Source organism: Dreissena polymorpha, chromosome 9 (assembly GCF_020536995.1).
Source record: "Dreissena polymorpha isolate Duluth1 chromosome 9, UMN_Dpol_1.0, whole genome shotgun sequence".
Classification (NCBI taxonomy): Eukaryota; Metazoa; Mollusca; class Bivalvia; order Myida; family Dreissenidae; genus Dreissena; species Dreissena polymorpha.
The window spans coordinates 43,215,302-43,238,992 of NC_068363.1; the positions used below are offsets into that span (position 1 = coordinate 43,215,302).

The 23,691-nt window shown below is 32.6% G+C and overlaps 1 protein-coding gene across 2 annotated transcripts in view; it reads left to right on the plus strand.

The window, feature by feature from the left end:
- The window catches only part of LOC127843650 (uncharacterized), a 123,482-nt gene that overhangs the window by 46,036 nt on the left and 53,755 nt on the right, over positions 1–23,691 (plus strand). The window lies entirely within an intron of this gene.

Genomic DNA, 23,691 nt, shown 5'->3' on the forward strand with positions numbered 1-23,691 from the left:
TATTTCGAACTATGCAAATATGGTATTTCTTCAATAAAGCTATACACTTAGGAAGGTAGTTAATATATTTATTACATATCTATGAATATTCATGGAACTCATATTTAAGAACGACAGCCTCCACGATCCATCATATAAAATCCGAAACTCGTAATGCATGTTTATTATTTATGCTACACAATACAATGATTATTATTCGGTTTGCATTGGTAGTACTTCGACACCAAAGAAGAGGTTGTGGTATACTTATTTGTGCACTATAAGGATACATTTTTGTTAAAAACAGGCAAACAAAATTAATGCAAGTTGTGTACGTTGTTGGCATATTTATTATCTTTATTTCCATACATATTTTAGGAAATAAACGTAACTTTTCAAACTAAAAAAACTTAAATATTAGGCATTATTATCTTTCATTTTGTTATGCATATTTGAGATCATTTAAAATGCAGACAGCATATTCAATTTAAATAAACAATATTCGTTTAACTAGGTATTTTAAAAGGTATTCTAAATAGTAAAAGTTCATCTCAATTTATTTCCGATAAATTGTATTCAGCTTAGTATACCACATACTATGGTAAAACAGCAGATTTTCGGTTTTACGGTTGTCAATTTGATGTGAGAAACTTGACATTATGTTGTTATTTTGGTACGCGATTGGAAAAAACGAGAAGGCTTCTAATCAGATCATGTTTTCCAAACAATCTAAAGCATAATTCATGTATTATGAATTATTAAATCCCCTAAACAGTACATACGCTATCATTTATGTGCAAAAATAACTGTTGTATGATCCTGTGTAATTGTGAGAATTCAGATTTAATCAGGTATGTCAAACACAGTCTCAATCAGATTAAGAATATCGCCGTCTTAATGACGAATATATAACAACCATATATATATTATATTTCGATATTGACATCACGATGAAACGATTAATAATTCGAAAAATACCACACATACTTTTATTATATGTTTTAATTAGTTTTAATCGTTATGTTGACATCACGATGAAACGATTAATAATTCGAAAAATACCACACATAATTTTATTATATGTTTAATTAGATTTAATCGGTATGATACACTGAAAAATCACAAGTTTCTTCTGGCTCTGAAATGAATAAGCGATATATTGAGCATGGTAATAAGTCAATATACATGTATAATAGAGTTATACGGAATTAAATGACAATTCAGTTATCATTGTGCTACTTTCAGAATTTTGACGTAGTTGCTGCCTATATATATATTTGATATTATTGTAAGTTCTTTTTTACCCATATATGACCTATCGTTTGTCTCACATGACAAAAATCCAACTGAAGTCCCTTATGACGTGATTATATGAACCTAGCTTGTGCCAGTCAATTAGTAATCAATTCAGATCATTAGCTCTTTTTAGGACGCACTTAATAGTTCAATTGCGTGTACAATGATTTCTGCGTTCGATTAATATGCTCGTTAATCACATCAACTTTTGCATGACACTAGAACTACGCCGAAGCTTTTCATTTACTGTACCATTAAATCTTATAGATGTTATTGCACCAACAAAAGACATCAACTAGCACACACTATTCTGCAACGAATGTGCAATCACGAGTCAGAAAGTTGCTTTGAATATTCTATTTTGTAAATAAATATCATTTAACTTCAAGAACATATACTTTACAAGCACAACATATCACGCACTATATGTACGAAAACAACTATGTTACTAGTAACAATTGACTACATAGCAAGCAAAAAACATCGCCCGTACAGTACACTTACAGCCGGGTATGTCTTCGTTTACAGGTTAAGTCGATTTTTTAAATTTGGGAATTCTTAAAATTATCAAAATTTGGACTGATGATTTATATAAAAATATAGATTCATAACCTTTTTTCGTCATTTTAAGAGTATTTTCAAAATAATATGGTAACCACAGACGTGAATTGACATGTGTGGCGCTGATTTTATATATCTAAATGTGTGCGTTTAGGGAATATTTGTAAGAGATTTCTCGCCACTTCTTGGGATATTGTTTTTCTTTCGAATAAACAAAAGACGTGTGTAAGTACATGCAATCTTTCACAAGTAGAACTACTATGTTAATATCTTCTTCAAGTTTTTATATTAAGGATCAGCAAATTATTTAACAAACTCACATAACACAATGAGTTCCAGTAGGTTTGCTCTTTATATACTGCATTTCTTATTCCTGACTGTTTATTGTAAAGTAAGTTGTAATTACAAGTAGCTGACGAACTTTGTGACTTAACGTGACATGTGTGATACCTAATGTTATGTCTCTCAAAACAATAAGGTTACAGGTGCTCATATGACAGATATGTGTCACCAAATCGCTCTTTGAGTCATAAACAGTATGCCATAGCAATACGCAGGTGCACTAGATGTCATGATTATGCTTCATTCTTTATTCGTTATGAGTTCATTTGCTATGTGTGACAACAAGTAAAATTATGTATATAATGAAGGGAGTTTCCACGGGTAACAGACAGCAGACAAAGCTACAACACACTAGAGCTTGTCATATTGTAGTCAGATACTATAAAAGCCGCATGCCAATAAAGTCGCAAGATTAAACAATTAATGTTCACCCACAATCAGGGCTAGTTTTGAACTCAGAGACATGATGACCATGGTGTCATGTTTAATATCAAATACCTAAATGCAGGAAATTGACTGTTAAGGGGAGACTTCTTTTATATATTTTTTGAAGCTAAATACTGGGAAATAAACATTTGAAACCCATAAGTGACAAACTAAAAAAGTTTTACTCCTGATAGATATGAATTTTACAGATGACGGTAGTCCCGGACCATATGTTTTCAATAACGATTTCTTTGTTAGGTAATGTTTACTTTACAAATCCATAAAACCCTGTACCCAGGGCCATGGCTACTTTTGGCAGGCATTCAGACTATCTATTGGGCCGTCCTACCAGGGAGTCTTTTGAATCAGTCAGAAAATCGGCTGTGCGGTATGTCAAGCCTTTGGAATATTTTGCGGACATCTTGTTGGTGTCCTGGTGACGAAATATTACAAAATTGCTTGTCGAACGTATCATAGGTTGTTTCCTGAATTGTTAAATAATTAACGCTAACAAACTTACCACAAATTTAATTTTTACTTAAAAATTAATATTTTATTTTTAATTTAAATGTTTAATTTGAGAAAGTTGGGGCAAGACAAAAACACATACTAAAACAGGGCGCATATTGATATTGTAAGGCATGACTTTTAACTTCAAAACCCTTTCAATTGTGCAATTTGATATATTCATGATTATTGCACAATCTTATAAACATGTAACATTTTTACTTCTTCATGAAGTATCATACAATAAAAACAAACGTATTAACTTATTTAAACGTTAGAAAGTTTTGTACCAGCCATAAAAGCTTATATTGTTATTAACAAGGTATTATGCATTTTGACCTACTTGCTTGAAAAGTACAGCAATAAATCAAACAATTTTCATACACTTGACTGTGATTACAAGCAATATGTTTCCGGAATATATGCTAAAGTATTTTGTCTTAAAATAAGGTTTATACAAATCTTTAAAACAACACATTGTTTGTCTTTATGAGAATGCATTTAAAGGCCAAAAGCAAGATTGCTTAAGGAAAACACCTCATAAATTGCTATGTGTTTCTAAATATAACTGTACATATACATATACATATAACAGATACTTCTTACATTGAACAGAAGATTTTCTTCAAATAAATCAATCATTGTATAAACTATTGTTTAAGCAACACACCCATATAAAAAGTATATTACTCACAAAATAAATTATACTCTTGAAAACATGAAGGGTTTAAAATATGGGCATAACAATGGTTCATTTGGTTTAAGATATTTATTAAAAAATAATTCATATAGAATAATCGTTATTGTCTATAAAACATATATCATGCAGTACAAATAAGCCCATGGCGAACCAAATTGGTCAATATTTTTCGCTTTCCCTCCATTTTAGAACGCGCGGTGCATACATAAGGGATATTTGTTTGCTTTTGGCGTAATGCCCTTACGTATTTCTCTTAGAATAGTGCAAAGATTAATATTTTTAAGAGTTCTTGCTTTCCTGAATTAAATTAACAGGATAACCCCGAAAGCTAGCAAATGGTGAGTTTGTTTAATGTTTACGATTATTCTGTGAACATTATATAATTGTGGTACTTTTAGACCCGCACAATTTTCTCCATGATGTGATCTGTAGTTCTTTAGTTAATAATGTATTATTATATCGCGATTGAGTTTTAGTTTGACTTGTCCGGACTCGAGGTCTAAAATTAGCTTGAGTCAATTTAACACGAAAGTAAACGTAGATTTATTTCCGTAAGCAAAGTGTCATCGGTTTCATATGTTGCACAATACAGTAATCTTCTACAAAGTGTGTTCAAATCAAACGCCTGACTTCGGAACCAACCACGCCAAAAGACACAGTTTACCAATCTAAGGCCCCCGTGGTCCTCTTGTTATATTGAACATACACATTATATCCATGCAATTATGCAAATGAAGACACTTATCACTTCCATTAATGTAATTTAGTGTTTTTAGAATTGATATTGACCTTATGGGATATTGAAATTGCAAACCAGGAATATTTGGAATAGAATATTCAAGAAAGAAGGTCAGTGACATCGGCTTGCTTTTTAGTCACTATGAATAAAATCTGGTGATATGTTTTCAGTAATTGCTGTTTGATATCATTAAACACAATACATTATTATGTGACATATAAACACATAAAATATTCTTTCAAAAACACATACATTATTTCAAAACAATATACACAACAATCAAACTAATACTATAAAGCATATAAAATAAATATAGAATTTTTATTAAATGAATAGCAATACTTAAATGAAGAGTAACTATTTAATCCCATACACAATAATTACATAATAACATCAAATTTAAATAGCTCTCTGTAAAAAATATAATATATATATATATTAGTTACCAGACAGATATAAGTGTTAAGTGCAATATACATACAGAAATATACATTCCTGTACAACTGATTGACTGTGAAGCTCGTGGCAAAGTGTGAGGAAAAGCAAGGTATGTATTCAATTAAAATATCTAAATTTAAATCTTAGCTAGATCTTAATGTATTAAATTTCTAAGAATTACATTTAATAAGTATTCATTTAATAACCCGATAAGTTTTACCTTTTGAACCATGTTGATTAACTAATATCACGATAGTTATTATTCTATAACAAAACAAAAACAAAGATTAACATGTATGTAATGTACTTTATAAACGTATGAAATCAGAACCATAACGATTGTATTTTAAAATCGAGTTATTTAAAGGTCATTAATGACGTTCAACATGATTTGACCTATTTGTTTATTCTAAATTATCCTTGGTCTTGAGACTGTTCGACAGTAGAATAGTCCGCATTTAAAACATATACAGATGCAACTATGAAGACAGTAGAAAAGTCCGCATGTAAAACATATACAGATGCAACTAAATGAAGACAGTAGAATAGTCCGCATGTAAAACATATACAGATGCAACTATGTAACAGTAGAATAGTCCGCATGTAAAACATATACAGATGCAACTATGAATTGCCGATTTAAAGGTCTTTCTTTTCTGGATGCGGTAACATGTTAACTGTTAGTGAATTATTACACGTTTGGAAAATCAAGACAGTTCACAAGAAAAAAAGCACAGCTGGACACAAATATGTTAATGTATCACATGCTTATACGGGGATAAAACTCAATTTAATTAAGAACAAAAAATGTGTTCGATGACAAATGAAATTATTGCTTTAGTTATGGTAAACAGAGAAACGATAACATTTAAAGCAAACACAGCAAATTTGACCTGCAAACGCAAATTTATATGATTTATTTTAGGTAAACATAAATGACCATTTAATTTTTTATATATTACGTTATTTCATATTGATCGACGCCACAATGTTCAATATCTGGATATGATCGTTTGTCCTGTTTCGAAACAACAGCATACATTAGCAAATATAACCTACACGTACACAAAGAGGATATGTTTGAACTTAAATCGAATCCCAATGAAATCGGTGAGTACAACCTCATGTCAAATGAAACAGAAATTGTAATATATACTTTAAAGGTTCACAAACATCAATGTGATATATTGGAAAAAGACTTATACATTATAACGATTCTGCCCGAGAAATAACAAATATATAAAATTGCGACACCACGTGTGTGCGTAAGCAATAAACGTTTTTCAACGTGTAATTCATTTTATTTTCAGTGAATTCATACTTTGATTGTGTTTATAATTCTTATACAATAACTTATTTTGTTCTTACAAAATGCCCATTTCTGACGTGTCTTTTTCTCTCGGTGCTTTAAATTATAATAACGCATACTCCTGCTAGTATGATAAACATATCTAAGTGTCTAAGAAAGCTTTGTTACATAATACAGTTATATGTACCTGTTGTACGAATTATCCACAAAAAAATGTATAGTTTCATTTTTGAAGTAGACGATTCACTTAAATCAAGAATAATTTCGGCGATACCAATCATAACTGCCGTCTGCAGCTGGTGTCAACATTGCCTACAGTCTGAAATTATTACTAAGTGTCTGTTTTTGCGACCTAATAAATTATGTCATACATTAAGGACGCCCATGTTTCCAAATTACAAGCTATTCAATATCATATAAACAGCATTTTGATGCTTCCATATATTTGCGTATTTGATTATTTTAGCAATACTGGTAAATAGTTTCACTCGAAGAAGGGCGGTAAGTTCAATAACATTGGTCACGGTAAGCCTTTATCTTAACCGTCTTCAAATAGCAAGTGCAATGGCCTCTCTTACAACTAGCATACTTGAATCACAACTCGTCTCAGAACTTAAATTATAAGTAGAGGAGAACAATATTCCCATATGCATTTTTGTAAATATAAGTATAATGGGGATTTCATATGAACACGAGCCTCTGCTTTCATCTTTGTAATGAAAACATCTATCGGTAATTAAAAACTTGAAACCCTTATTACCAGTTAGGTTTTATGATGTGATACGGACACGCTATTGTATTATGGTATTTCGCTATCAATGCAGACTCCGCGAAACCTTAGATGGACCTCTGGGATAATAATTCACATTACCGTGTAAGAATACGAGACAACCACAATAGTTGCGTATCCTTTCTTTTAATGATAATATTCCCTGGAAACCACATATAAACGCTTTACATATGAATTGCAAAATAGCTGCAAAGCAACAGTGAACTAACGAAAAATATTTCGCCTGAATTCCTTCACTTTTTCTCACAACGATCATCCACTGTCAACTGTCTTGTATACTTCCAAAATGTAAAACAAACGAACCACAGCTTTTGGATGTATTTTGTAAAATCAACTGCATCGAAACTGTCTCTGCCTGTTAGGTATTTTATATATGTATTTAATTGTTCAGATATAGACATTATGTTGCACAAAAGTACACTGTCGACCCATTTCATATTTGAGTACACTTTCCATCCCGTATTTATCCTTATATAATTTATTGGAAACAACCAGTATGCGTCTCAGTTTGTAAAATGTTTATTTATTGCATATTAAGCATACAAGTCTGATTTAGACGACATCAACTAGGCAGTGATTGTCCAAACAAGAAGGTAAAAATTAAACTTAAAACTGCATGGTTGAGTGGATTTATCGTGAAACTTGATTGGCACATTTATAAGGTATCGCTAACATATCTGGTTTCCTTAAATTTTTAAAGTTTGTTAAATTTTTATAGACAGAAAAACGTCCCTTTGTAATTCGAAGCTACTATCAAGTTTAACATGTACACTCCTGTCAAGGTACATAAGGGATTTGTGCTGGTCAGTGTATGATCACTGTTTTATATTATGCATTGTTATGTAAAATGTACGTATCTATATATGTATTTCTCCTAAAATATTAGAATAAATGTATCTGCAAAAAGGTTACTTTAAAAATTATATACTAAGTATAAATGGTTATTAAGATACCATTACTTTTCAGAATGCGTCGGAAGAAGTAATCAACGTTAATCAAGAAAGTCCTCAAAACAATTGACACAAATCTTGCCGAACCATTAAAAGAAAACTTGTTTTTCTCCTGCTAAATTGCCGTATAATTTGTGATTAGGCAGCGCATATAATTTCGAGTGTGCATTTCTTTATACAAATTATCGCCTGTTCACAAGCATATGAATAAAAACACAAGCTTTGTTATAGTCACTGGATAACCAATTTGATAACAGCCTTGTAACATAATTGACTTAATGTATAGATCTTCGATAAATGTTTATCATTAAATAAACACCCATATAACCCTCTACTAGGTAATGACAAAATGTCTCTTGCCTTAAATTACTCCGAGATTTTTTGCGCACGGTTTGCTCGGGTTGTACTTGATTATGTTGTCTTTCAACCTTTATAACTCATTAGCCAATAAGCGATAATACTAAATATTGAACATGTTTTATTACTAAGTAAATAAACAGTATTGGTAAGTAAAAACGCATGAACGTTCTTAAAGATGTAATTACAATGAACAATTTCATGCAAATTAATTAGCAATAATTTCAACTCAGAAACAATATGGTCAGTAATTTCGGACCGAAGTTATTGTCGATATTGCCTGAATGTTGATTGTTGTTTTCTGTGAATCTTTCCAGGAAAGTAGAAACACAACATTGATATCGTAAATTTGTCTGTGGCTTAAATATCGCTTAACATTCAAAGCTCTATATTACATTTAACATCACAAATACTCCTCTACTTATAAGTTTTCTTAGAGACTCAATCATGTTTACTATAATACAAGAACGACTGCACATTGATATTAACTGATTCATACGGAAAAAATATATCATTTCAGAGGTGCACATAATATGAGCTATTAAGTTTGATGCGCAAAATCACCGAGAGGATTGATTTGTTTCTGAAACCAGTATTCATGCAATCGAATATTCACGTTTTATTTGATCGCGTTTGAAGTGTAATCCGAGCAGGCATAATTACAAGTAGTTGTAAATCTTGTCTGCACTGTATCAACAATAATTTTAGCTTTTTTTCTGGTGCTTATGTATAGACTATCGTGAAAGCGACAAGTCAATAGTGCTGTCACATTGGATCATGCGATGACATTAATACTGATTCCCTTTTTAAAGTAATGTATCGGTAGCCTTGGAATTGATATTGCAATTATTTTCTGCTTTATTGTTTGCCTTATTCGGCAATACATTCCTAACTTCATTGATATTTTCCATTTATTCAGCTGATATAATGTCAATAATAAGTTGTGTCAATGTACATGTGTACATGTGTACATGTGCATGCTTGTCTTCATTGGTGATAGAAAGTTCAAAAGTAAGAATACAAAATTCCTGTATTGATATTCAACCATTTGTACATTTATAAACAATACTTTATCCAAGTATAAATGTAATGCTTGTTTTCGTTAAAAAGATTTAGAGATTGTCGTGAAGTCAATTAAATGTTCTCTCTGTACCTTTAATTTAATTTTTATTTAATAATTGACTGGTGTAGCTCACCCATGTTTAACTGGCACTGAATTTTATATATGCACTTAGTCTGACGCCAGCAATTTCATTATTGAATACATATTGGTCATTTTCAGTCTGGTGTATTCCATATTAAAATACGTTTTATTTATCCTTAGTAAGACATTCAAACATGTTTAAATATACATCTACATTTTAAAAAGATAACTATGGTTACATATAATTGCTTGAAGATAATCAACTAAAAATATTAAGTTCGAACATTATTCGCTACGTGTCATTATAATGTTGATTTTCCTTTTTTTTAATAATAACTGTTTTGATGGCCTATTGCATAATAGGGCCGCCTAGAGATGTACGTTACATTTATTCGAGATGCTATGTTGTCATATATCAATCTATCTTACGCATCGCATTGAATACATAACTATATTATATTATAATTTTCGTATATATGTGAACATATCGACTGTTGGGCATTCTACGGTTGTTGTTTGCATTGTTAAATGTTTTTATAAAACATTCTATATATTAATTCATTTATGTTTTAGTTACATTACATACATACATGTATTTATTAAATAAATGTTTAAGATTTTATTGCTTTCGTGCTCACAACATTGTAGCCGATCTATATTCATAACCCGTGTATCACAAATATAGACACCGGCAAGATACATGTTCTCGTGTACGAATTATTTAAGATTGTTTACATGACGGCAGTTATATTTACATTCAAACGCTAAAACATTCACACGTTTAAATGAGCCGTATTTTAAATTATAATCCGAATATTTTAAAAACCATCACTTGCATTCATTTTAAAGAAATGTCACCAACGGTTATTACATCCGAAACAAGATATATATACGTACACAATACGTATGATCGAACCGTTTAACGCATTAAACACAAAAGTACGTACACGTATACTACTATGTCTACATGTACACACGACATAATATCTCTGTAGTCACATAGACGGTGTTTATTATATGAAGACGGTCACAAATCAATTGCAATCATCTTTTTATTCAAGCAATTGTTTAAGATGCTTAAATGCAATGCAAACATTTGGCATGCTGGGTATAGTAAACAATATGTGGAGTATGCATTCGGTTTGATACATACAGTTCTTTTTAAAACGATTGACGTATGTGGTATTATAAAAAACGAAATTAAAAATTGGATAAGGGAAAACACCCATAAACTTTATGTTTGAAACAATACATTGAAACTCCATGAATAGAGTATCGTTTCGTTTAGATCGCTGATATCGTTTGATTATTTTGAAAAATGTCTTAAATAGACGCCAAAACTAAAATATTTAGCTGTCATAGTAGTCCGAAATATGCACAACATCAGTGCCGTAGCCAGACCCGAATTTAAGCCGAGGCAGTATCTTAGGTCCTTCTAGGGGGGTCCGGGGGCATGCCCCCCCCCCTCCTGGAATTTTTTTTTACCTAGAACGTCTCTGGTGCGTTTTAAAGGTCATTAAAAAAAACTACATTTTAAACCTAAATTATCGGAATCTTGGACGCTACATATAACCGTTTGGTATCAATAAAGTTCACACAAAAATCTGTTTCACGTTCATTGTCAATTTTATATTCTGGTACCATAAACCGTGTTTGAAGTGACAATGATGTGACAAACTTTACTAAAGAAAAAGAGTCATATACTTCATTTGAAGTCAGATAGAAAAAAGATGCAGCTCTCTCATACAAGCCATAGAATGTATATGGATAATATAATGTGCTTTACATAGTTATTATTGAAATACTAAAATAAAATAGATCTACCTTATAATATGAAGAAACAGATTTATCTAGCGAATAATGTTTCATGAACATGTTTTATTATTCTTCAACTTTTAAATATCAGTCTTATTGAACGCTAATTCAACTCTCCTGTCTCCAGTCGAATCCCACATTTGAAGAATTTGTTTTCGATCAACTGGAATGTGTTTATGCACAAACATTAAAGCAATGCCATTGAGCCGTTCCTCTTTCATAGTAGAACGTGTCCACGTTTCAAGCCTTCGCAATGCGCTAAAACTCCGCTCACATGTACAAGAACCAATAAAAAAATATTATTTCTTAAGTTAACATCAAATCAGCTTCTGCAAACTTGCTGTTGTAGTTCAGACAAGTTCACCGTGAAAACATTCGTGGAATTCCAATAAAGGCGAAAACGCCAACCACCCGAAGTGTGTCTAGGTCCATAATAGTCCCAGACCTGGCCGTAAAACACCCGATTCTCGCTCGGTACGTTCCGATGTCCACAATGATTGTCAATCGTGATACATCGGCTATCTCGGATTCCTCCGTAAGATAGGCCTCGTAGCTAACGGTCGCCATATTGCCTTGTATTACTACTTTACTACCCAAAAGGTTGTCAGTCTATTGTTATGCGGCTGTATACGATGCGCGTTGAACTAGCGCCAAACTTTTTACCGAAACTTTGATATTAATAGCACTATTAACGTTCATTTGTGTTGCATTTTGACCTATTATCCAAGTGATTTACTTTTCCATTATTATTTAATCACCCTATCATCCAATTTTTAAGATGAAATTACGGTGTTTACAAAACCAACCAAACCGAAAGTGAAACTGGATGCATTACGTTTCGCGATGTAAACATTAAATATTTGTTCAGTTTCAGGAAGCGAATCGATAATAGACGTTGGAATAAGTATGCAATACAGACTATCATTGCCGATTGTAGTACTGGCTAAAAAATACCTTTTATGACAGGTCATGTATAGAACGTTAATCAAATAGTGACCGTAAATCACTACAAATGTCTGCGTTGTTCATTAATACAATTAATGCACGTTTCTGATCTTATTGCCTGTATCTAGTTGTAATTACCATGATATTGATAAAAATAAACGTTTTTTTTCATAAATTAACATTACATGTTTTATTTTTATCATTTAGGGAATAAATAATTGTATCATTATCATCATTAAATATTCTGAAAATAATCTAAATTATCAAGATTACTTTAAAGTAGAATTTTTAAATTTTACTCATTATTTTTAATGAATTTCCACATTTGCTTGATTCAAAATAAAATGTATTAATAAGGGTTTCAGTTGTTAGTTTTAACCCATTTTTAGTGCGATTAAATTTTAATTACTAACTACGTACATGTATGTGAAATGCTCTTGGGTTCGTTTCCTGGGCCTAGAACCAGTACTTGGGTGTCTCTTGGAGATTTCTTAAGTATGCTCCCACACTGGGGATCAAACCAGTGACCTCCAGATCATTAGGTGGACACCACATCCATTACACATAAGCGACCTTTAATTAGTAATTTACTTTAGTATTGCAGCATTATATAATATAATGTTGCTACATATTTTTGGAAAATGATTAATGTGCAGTACTAAATAAATCAAAATGCATACAATTTTAATTGTGTATATTGTGTGATTATTAGTTACAAATTCCCTTTTTACAGGTATACTGGATTATGAAAGACTGATAAACATAAAATTGACAACTCATCTCCCCAACGATACTAAGTGTGGCTCATTCTCAGAACAAACCCATAGTCTGTGAGAAAACTACAGTGTAAAAAGACCACTTGATTGTGACAATTATGGCTGACCAAGCAAATGTTATCATTTAAAATAAAGAAAACTTCCAGTTCAATATACATTTTATACCAATTATGACATTGACCAACACAGAAAATAATTATAAGGTTGATTTTCCCAAAATTGACTGTTACCATTGGATACTGTTTTAAGCTTCACTCTACTTTGTCTGAAAATAAAAGTCCTAAATGATGTTATAGAAACATACATATTTAATTTTTAGTTTTACAAGTATATATATATATATATATATATATATATATATATATATATATATATATATATATATATATATATATATATATATATACATATATTATAATATCTTTTTATCGATGGTCAATTAATTTAAGTTTAACTAATATATACATATACATTATATACATGTGTATGCTTTGATTTTTTTCTATTGAAGCCAAATTAATATCCAATTAGATAGATAGATAATATCACAGCAGTATTCCTAGTTTGTCTGCAAGTACTGCAGAAATCATGGATTATTATTTTACTGAGTCAGCCTTAATCTTTATATTTTAATTGTTAAAACAGATTAAGATGTGCATAATACAATTGAGGATGCATCAAGATTAAAAAATGGTACATGTATAAATTAATAAAGAATCAATAACAATCAGAAACTGTGCATTTTTTTCAGTATTGTGTGAAAGGATTTGAAGTAATTATGTGTTTTTGAAATATGATTTATGTGAATTTGAATAAATATATATATAAAATTTAGTGATTTTCTCAGACAAAACTGTTAATTACATACTAAAGTATTCAGAATGTATTATTGTAATATTCATTCGAATTTTTTAGTACAAAAAGCACTTTTCCCTGGCATTTGTATTTATAGTAATTGCATATTTTATAATTCTGACAGCATTTATAAACTGTGTTCATGCAAGCATGAACACGGTTTCATTTTTTGAGTATTTAAACAAGAGGGCCATGATGGCCCTGTATCGCTCCACTGCTGAAAAAAAAGGCTGAAACACATTTCTCTGCATGTGCAAATACTTAAATATAGGCCCTATTTAAACACATGTACACTTTTGTGACCTTCTGGGCTGGGTCAAATTTAACCCCAGGGGCATAATTTGAGCAAACTTTGTAGAGGACTACTATATCTCACTACATATAAAATGTGGTAGCCCTAGGTCCTAGAGTTAAGGACAAGAATATTTTTAAAGTTTTCACAAAATAAGCAAGATATAAGCGTATATAATGTTCAATTTTGTGACCTGCGGGTCAGGATTAAATTTGACCCAAAGGGCATAATTTGAACAAACTTGGTAGAGGACTATAAGATGTTACTGCATACCAAATTTGGTAGCCATAGTCTAAATGGTTTTCGACAAGAAGACTTTTAAAGATTTCACAAAATAGGCGCTTTATAAGCGTTTATTCAATTTTGTGACCCCCCGGGGCAGGGTCAAAGTTGACCCCAGAGACATTATTTGAACAAATTTGGTAGAGGTTTATTAGATGTCACTACATACCAAATTTGGTAGCCCTAGGCCCAAAGGTTATGGACAACAGGATTTTTAAAGTTTTCACAAAATAGGTCCCATATAAGCGTATGTTCAGTTTTGTGACCCCGGGCAGGGTCAAATTTGACCCAAGGGGCATAATTTGAACAAACTTGGTAGAGAACTATTACATGCCACTACATACCAAATTTGGTAGCCTTAGGCCCAATGGTTATGGACGAGAAGATTTTTAAAGTTTTCACAAAATATACCCTATATAAGCATATGTTCAATTTTGTGACCCCCGGGGCAGGGTAAAATTTGACCCCAGGGGCATAATTTGGACAAATTTGGTAGAGGACTATTAGATGTCTCTACATACCAAATTTGATAGCCCTAGGCCCAATGGTTATGGACGGGAGATTTTTAAAGTTTTCACAAAATAGGCCTTATATAAGGAAATTTTCAATTTTGTGACCCCCAGGGCAGAGTCAAATTTGACCCCAGGGGCATATTTTGAACAAATTTGAAAGAGGTTCACCCCAGGAACTTTCCTCAGAAATTTCATCAGAATTGGACCACTTGTTTAGGAGAAGAAGATGTTTAAAGGAAAAGTTAATGCACGGACGCACGATGGACACAGGACCTATGGCCAGTGGAGCTTAAAATCAAATTAAACATTTAGTTTTGATGTAAAATCAGTTTTTATATGCAAGTGTCTATTTCACTTATAAATTAAAACAGCATATTATTCATTATTGAAAAGATTATCCCAAGCTTGATGTCATATTTCAACTTTGCATAGTTTAGTTAATTGAACCTTGTATTGAACTGTATGGGCCGCTATATTTTTTAATTAATGTATGTTGTATTATACAAAATGCATTATTTCTACCACAAGTAGACCATATAAGGCCTACTGCTACAAAATAGGCACTGGTATGAATTTGACACTGTTTTTGATGCTCATACAAAACTTTAATTATTACTACACTTTAGTATATTAAATATTTTCAAGTTTTTGTTCAACATTTTTTGCAAAAAAAAAGTGTCTTAATGCATTTGAAAATATACTTAAAACAAACTAAATGCATTTTAACATACCTTTTTCCTGGTAAAGTGTATTTGGGATGATAAAAAATACACTTGAAGAGTATTAATGCTGGAAAAATGCAGAAAAAAATACATTTGTTTCTGTTAGAAGTGTGTCTTGTCTGCATTTTTAAGTGAATTGAATGCACATCAAATGCAGATAAATACAATGCCAATACTGTTACATGTATTGTAATGGACATAAATGCACTTGTTCTTGTAATTAAATGCTTTAGTGAATTGAAATAACCTTTTATAACGTTTTACAATTAATAATACCTTTTTATATAAATTTTCTTTTGAAATGTGACTCTTAAATGATTTTTGCACAACTAGTAAGAGATATAATTTGTGCTCATAATGCTTTATCATTACACTATATAATATCATTTGTTGTATGAAAATTACCCGTAAAATTCATGTGAAAGCTCAAGAGATCAATAGCAGCGTGCTATACCCTGCTCCTTTTTACATGACTTGATGGTATTTAGTCCCCAATTCTACATGGCTAAGAGAAAATTAATGTGAAGATTTGACAAATAAGTCTTAACTGGGATCCAATAGGTAGACTTTCATATTACTTGTATTTAATTAAAATCATGATCTGAATTGCTCTTTGTCAAATCTTCGTTGGTCACAGTATTCAACTGAATTTTGTTCACTTTGTAGTGATTATATTTTCTATATTTATCAGACAACATCTTTCTTCAAAAGTTTAACATGATTGCTTGGTTAATTTAGAAACAAGATCAATGCATCATAGCATAAAATGAAAAAATGTGTAATAGTAAAAATGGCAGCAAAAAAGCACCAGATTATCTGCCTTAAATCTGAGACGATATGTTGATGTATTGGAATTTCTCATAAATAATGTGTCCCATAGTTGTATAATTGTATAGTCGCATGCATGAGTGGTGTCAATGTCACAATACCAATTAAAGCCTATAATTTACTTAAACAATTTGAAGTTTGATGTGTGTTTTTTTCAAGATCTGTTTATACATTTGAAAAGTTAACATGCAATAAGTTTACAGTATTTAAGTGACAAATAGTTTTACTGATTTGGTTGGATGCATATATGCAGATATATCATGGTTTGTGCAGAGGACAGTAGCAAAAACAAGAGCTGTCTCCGTAGGATGACATACGCCCCCGATAAACGCTTTACTAGAAGTTATGAGCATTTTTCAAAACCTAAACGCTGACCCTAAGTTCAAGGTCAAAGGGGTCAAAATTTGTGTGTGTATGGGAAGGCCTTGTCCATATACACATGCATATCAAATATGAATGTTACATCTGAAGCGACATAGAAGTTATGAGCATTTTTTCGAAACCTAAATGCAAAGTGTGACGGATAGACAGACGGACAGTGTGATCACTATATGCCCTCCTTTGGGGGCATAAAAATGTGTTTCACATTGCTTTGGTAAATTAGTAATGTACAAACATGTAGTTAAAAGAACAGAATCATCAATTATAAAGTTATTGATTATAAAGTGTTGCTGGCATATTTGATGCATTCATCTAGCTATAAGAAGGTCCCTGTTTTATCCCCACTGGCACCGAGTGAGGGTTCTCAAAATCTTTAAACAATATGAATAACTACATATAGGGTCGAGAGCCTTGTTGATATGGGGGCTAAACACCTGAAATCAAAGCGACCCAGGTTAAAGGCCGAGGCAAAATAAATAAACCAGAGGCCGCATGAGCCTGCTATACTCTGAACAAGTATTGTTTCTTCTCAGAAAACTGGCTTAAGTGTCTTACTAAGCTTTAGACTTTGAGTTTCAGTGCAATCTATCTAAAATAAATTGGTTAAATTAAATTATAATTTGTAAAAAAAAACATTCTGCACAAATTCAATTATTTACTTTACCTGTGTGCATGAATCATTTCAGTGTTCATGGTTAGTGAACTATGTCAAAAGCACCATAGCTATGAAACACTTGTATTTTGAATATTGCAATGTTCCACAGAAATGATGCTGATGATAATTCTACACGATGATGAATTACTAGATATATTTCTAAATTGCATTTCCACCAACAATTCGGTTATTCCACTACCAGTTCAAATGCTTCGTACACAGTTGAAAATAACACTATTCCACTCAACAACCTTGACACATGCACTCAATTTTTCAACTTTTCGCAATTAAAATTGTCTCCTACTGTTATTGTTGTTGTTGTACTTTTTAAAGTAGTTCGAAAGATGGCGACCATTAACCCAGAGATTGATTTATGAAATAAATCGTCTGCTGATCCAGAGTGAATGATTGTAACATCGAAGGGTACAGTGCGACGCTTTGTTTAGTATACGGATTTTCCTAGTCATTTTGCTGAGCCATTTGGCATCAATTGAAGTTATTAAAATGAAATAGATATCTGCCTTAACATGAACCAATTGTACTCAATGAATTTATTTGTATGTGAATATCATAGTGCCTTAAATTCATTAAATTGCCTCAATTTCTTATATAGATTTTATTCTTTGATACAAATTTTCCTTTTTTTCCTAGTAACCTCAACATTGCTCTGCAAATTTTAGCCGAGGCAACTGCCTCGGTGTGCCTCAGCGTGGCTACGGCGCTGAACATACGCTTAAAAAAATTAGAACACACATTTGGATTTGTTCTACCGAGAAATCATTTAAATCAGAGCAATCACGTGTGTATTGGGCAGCTAATTTATCATTCGGAGGCAGTATACAATCTAAGCTCGGAAACGATTTCCGTTATCGGAAACGAAGAATGATAGAAATACATTATGTACGACGTAATTGGATGGAAATTGAGTCTTGTGTTTTCACATCAATCTGTAATCAGAGTTTTACCATGCTGAACAACTATACCTTAATTATCAGTATCAATATATTTCCCTTTGCGATTAAAACATAAATAGCTTCGTGTTTTACTTATTTATTGGTGAATTTGTAGTAGTAAACATGTTTTCGATTTGAATATGTGCTATTTTAATGTGCTTTTGCCTCCCTGTCCAAACTGGCCGACCGTTTGGGGCTGAAAATATTCCAGCATCTAGACTTGAATATGATTCATTTGTAGATCATAACTGAAAATGGTTCAGATAAGTGCAGATAAGGGACTAATATACCTAAAGTACCTTTAAGGAAAAGTTCACCATGTATAGGGCTTGAACCCATGACAGTTGGAACTCAAGCACGGTGAGCTACAATCTTAGCTGTATTACCACTGATGGATTGATTAAAAAAAGATTGTATACTGTATGTATTTTAGAAAGGATTTTAAATATATAAGCTTTGTACCCACAGAGTTTTACAAAAGAAACAAGCCCTTTTCGGAGTGAGTCTGTACTTAAATAGCTGCAAGTGACTTCCGAAAAAGTATTTTGTATTTATTAAGATATAAACACGTCCAATCTTCATCGTTTAGAATGGTGATTTTCCTATGATTATCAATAACTGCATAGATATGAACTATGATATTGTGAATTGGTTGTTTTATCTCGTATACTGCCTATTTATATTGTTTTTATTGCACTTTTAGGATTAATTTCCAAAATATATACCCAGTAATTGTAGATCCTAAATATTCTCCGTTGTATGAACGTATGTTTAAATTAAATCCATATCCATATAATACTGAATTTAGACTGATTTTAGATATTACTGTAAGTGATGGTTTTATTACAAGTAGTGTGTTGCTGGTCATATTACAGTTTAATTACTTCGTTTATTTAACAAAGCAATACAATAAAACAATGTTTAGGATTGCATGTATGCAATTAGCACTAACTATAAAATTTACCACAATATTGGAATGATTTTTTTACTGAAACATATGTTTTTATAGACTCGTCGTTCGTTTATTCTTGACGGATTCTTAGTTTAGTAACGTCATGTGGACGCTTAATATAGAATTAAATTTGTATTTCACTATGTTTATTATATATACAACTTTTGGAGACATTGAATTATGAAACACACAAATTAAGATACGTCTTAAATAAATATTTTTAATGCGTACTAATACTTTTATAACGCGTAACAGGAAAATATGCTAATATACTTGAACTGTTCCGAATTGAAATGACATTCTGGCGTCCGAAAGTCACTGTTTTATTAGTTGAAGGGGCAGCTACATATCTTTCACTCATTTCACTGTTCACGTATTTGAAGTAAAAGTATGTGATATGTCATGTCACTTTATTAGCACTTTGTGGTTACTCATAGTGAGAAATATGAAAAATGTTTATTTCAAAAAGCAGCTCAGTACCGCATTCGATAACCAAGATTCGATTCATTCATCCGGTTAGTTATTCGGATTACAAAGTGTAACCGTCCTTTAGCGTTTGTCTATGTCATGAACGTTCGGTTACAGTAACCTACTTATCAAATGGATCCCTGATCCTTAGACGACATCCGCTTGTTCTACGCGTAATGCCTAACAAGAGAAAAACCTGATGAATAATTACTTCAAAAGCCAACTTTGTAAGTTACATGTTTATTATAATTTTTAATGTGATACCTTACGTAAACACATTTTATATTCTATCTTTGAACAATATAAAACATATGAAAGGAACAATAAAAAAAGATAAATGGAATTAAATGGCAAAATGGCGGAATATAATTTACACCAGACTAGCACTAGAGTAAATAAACCTCAGCTATAGACTAGCACTACAACTTAGGCATGTCACGGAGGCGACCGGAAGTACTGCCCTAAAGATAGCCCCCAACCTCAGCTGCACTATCGATTTAGCTTCTCGATTATGCAATCATCGCCACCAGAAAATGCACCGCATGATATGCTACTTCACAAGAGCTTCGCAATGTGCTCATACTTATTGTTGCAAATTCTTTTTCAACGAACATCTCGCTGGTTTGGAAATGGATATTATACACGCGCAATTGCTAAGGCATCCCGCAACCGGCCTAAGAAATTCTCGGCACGCCGTACCGTGCAACATATTTTACATGCGCAATCGCTAAGGCCACCACAACCGGCCAAATAAATTCTCGGAACGCCATACCGTAGATTGTCCAGTGCAACATATAGTAAAATATTCGCAATGCCACAATAATTTACAAAGCCAAAAATAGCTATTCCAGGTACGCCTAAGCATGCCGTTCCATCGAGCGAGTACTAGAACACCCATACTATACCGACAATAATGTTGAAAGCATTCCTGCCATCCTCACACAGACTAGCACTACGTGATAGATGACCATAAAATGCTAAGTTTACCTCCCCGGACGTTTGTATATCCTTATATAATTACATATTCATACTTTAAACGCTTCCGATCACCTCTATGACATAGAATTTCCGCCTAAATGACATATTGGAATGAAGTATCAAACATATACAAATGAGTTAATAATGACATATAAGTTTTGGTGTCCCATTGACATACATCTGAAATATAAACTTTGTGACTTCCGGTTAACATGTCAACACGTACATCGAAAATGAGATCTATAAAATAAAATAAAAAGCGAGTGATCTGAGTGCAATCTGTGTTTCAAATGGATGGATTATAGCAATATGGACTATTGCACGAGAGCCAAGTAAAGAACTTTTGTTAAATGTGCTTTAAATGACTTTTCTAGATATATTTTCCTCCCGCTCTGTATTCACGCGGGTGGGGTATTTTAATATTCAAAATAATCAAATTTATATATAGCAATCACAAAACTTATCAACAGGTGACAAACAAGTTCTAGCCTTACAGCCTATTATCTGTTACCCGTTATGTGCTGTGAATTCGGCACGCATGATTAATTCGTCTAATTGAATACAATAAAGTACATCACTCTGAATAAACCGTTATAAACTCATAAAGACCACAGAGAGACTCGGATTTCTACCTTATAACATAATAAACAATACAACAATGAGCAAAAGACAACACTCATCCACGGCAAGTGAGAGTAACGCAGCCGATGCAGCCGATACTAGCCTAATAGACGTGCATGTGTTCGAAACACCAGACGCAAATAAACTAAACAAACAGAACAAAAAGAATAGTAAAAAGTCGAAAACGGAAAACGAGAAGCAAAATCAAAAAAGCATGACGGACTTTATACAAAGCGGTGCATCAAAAACCACGACAGAGCATACCGAAACACCATTAGAAAAACGCCTAGACGAAATTAGTGCTAAACTGTCACATATGCTGACAAAGAATGACACATCATTTATTAAAACAATAATAAAGGATACACTTGAGGAAATTAAAGAAAAGTTCCTTGGTAGTGTGTTAAAAAAATTAGAAGTAATGGAGGGAAGCGTGTTCGAAAGCAAAAACGAAATAGATGCCCTAAAAAGAACAATTAAAGAACAAAGGAGCGAAATTGATGCCCTGAAAAAAGCGCAGCAAGACGCAGAAAGCATCCACAACTCCAGTCAAAATGATCTGGAACAATACGGGCGAAGGAACAGTGTCCGAATTTCTGGTCTAGCCAATGACTCTGACCAACAAACATCGATGGTTGTGGCCGACGAAACGATATCGCTGTTAAGTAAAAAGCTCGGCCTAAAACTCGAAAGTAAAGACGTCGACGTTGCCCATCGTCTTGGAAAATATACCCCGAATAAAAACAGACCGGTAATCGTGAAATTTGTCAGGCGGCAAACAAAAATCGACATAATGCAACGTGCCAAGCTTCTTAAAGGTACGGGCGTTTTCATTAATGAGGACCTAACAAAGATCAATGCGGAAGTTTTATCATCATTGCGTCTAAAAGAACCCGCGTTGGTAGAGAGGGCCTGGTCCCGCGAAGGAAAATTGTTCGTTCGATACCGAGGACAAGACCGCAACGAGTTTGTGTCCTTTGACAAGTACAAACTATGGCTTGCAAAGCCATGGCCAAACAAAAACAATGGGGATACCAGAACAACATACGCCCGAAAAGTGTCAGATAGCAACAACTCACGATTATCAAACAAAACATAAACAATAGAACTGTGGCAATAAACCTAGCCCCGGACTTTGCATTCTTTCCTTTGTATACTCAGTGCGTTCTTTCCCCCAACAGAAACAGAAATGTTGTTCTGTTGCATATATTACACGTGTTTTTAATTACTGTTGTTTTTGTTACTCTGACATGTAACTTACAGAAACAGAAATGTTGTTCTGTTGCATATATTACACGTGTTTTTAATTACTGTTGTTTTTGTTACTCTGACATGTAACTTACAAAACACATACACACAGACTCACGGACAACCGCACGCATGAACCCCCAGACACGCACGCACGTACACAAACACACGCACTTACGTACGTACGCGCACGCAGTCACACACTCACACTTACACGCAAACTCACTCTCACACGCGCACACTTAACAGCCGCCTTTGCGCACATGCGCGCAAAAGCGTCAATTAGGACACGCATTATGTAAAACACGCATAACAACATACGGAACCACCACGAGAATATACAAAAACTTCATGCATAATCAAGTATCAACAGTTATTCATAATTCTGTATGTAATACACAATATAGCATCATTTTTCAATGTGAAAGTTTTTTTTGTATATATTGGTATGTTGTAACCTTATCACACTTACCAAGAGTTGTCGTTCGTTCGGGACGGCATAGTACTCATCAGGTAAACAAACCAAACAAAACAAGTTCCCTCTAGATCGCTAAAATCGATGTATATACAGAATATTTCAAATAAAATTTACTTGTTGAAGTATATTTTACATTGTTTAATATACCTCTATGGCCAGTATATCTACATCTGTATCCTAATTCGGATTTGCAATATAACTTTGCGACCAGGAAGTAATTTCCATTTAGTGTTAAGAAATTCTGACATTTTGCCTTTTTCTGGTTTATAAAAAATGTGCTTTTTGCATCATTCAAACGGTATCCAACATTTGATCCGTTACTGCAAGGTTTTCATTGATTCATAATCGTTTTTTTATTGTTGTTTTTAAATGCGTATTTTGTTTAAATATTG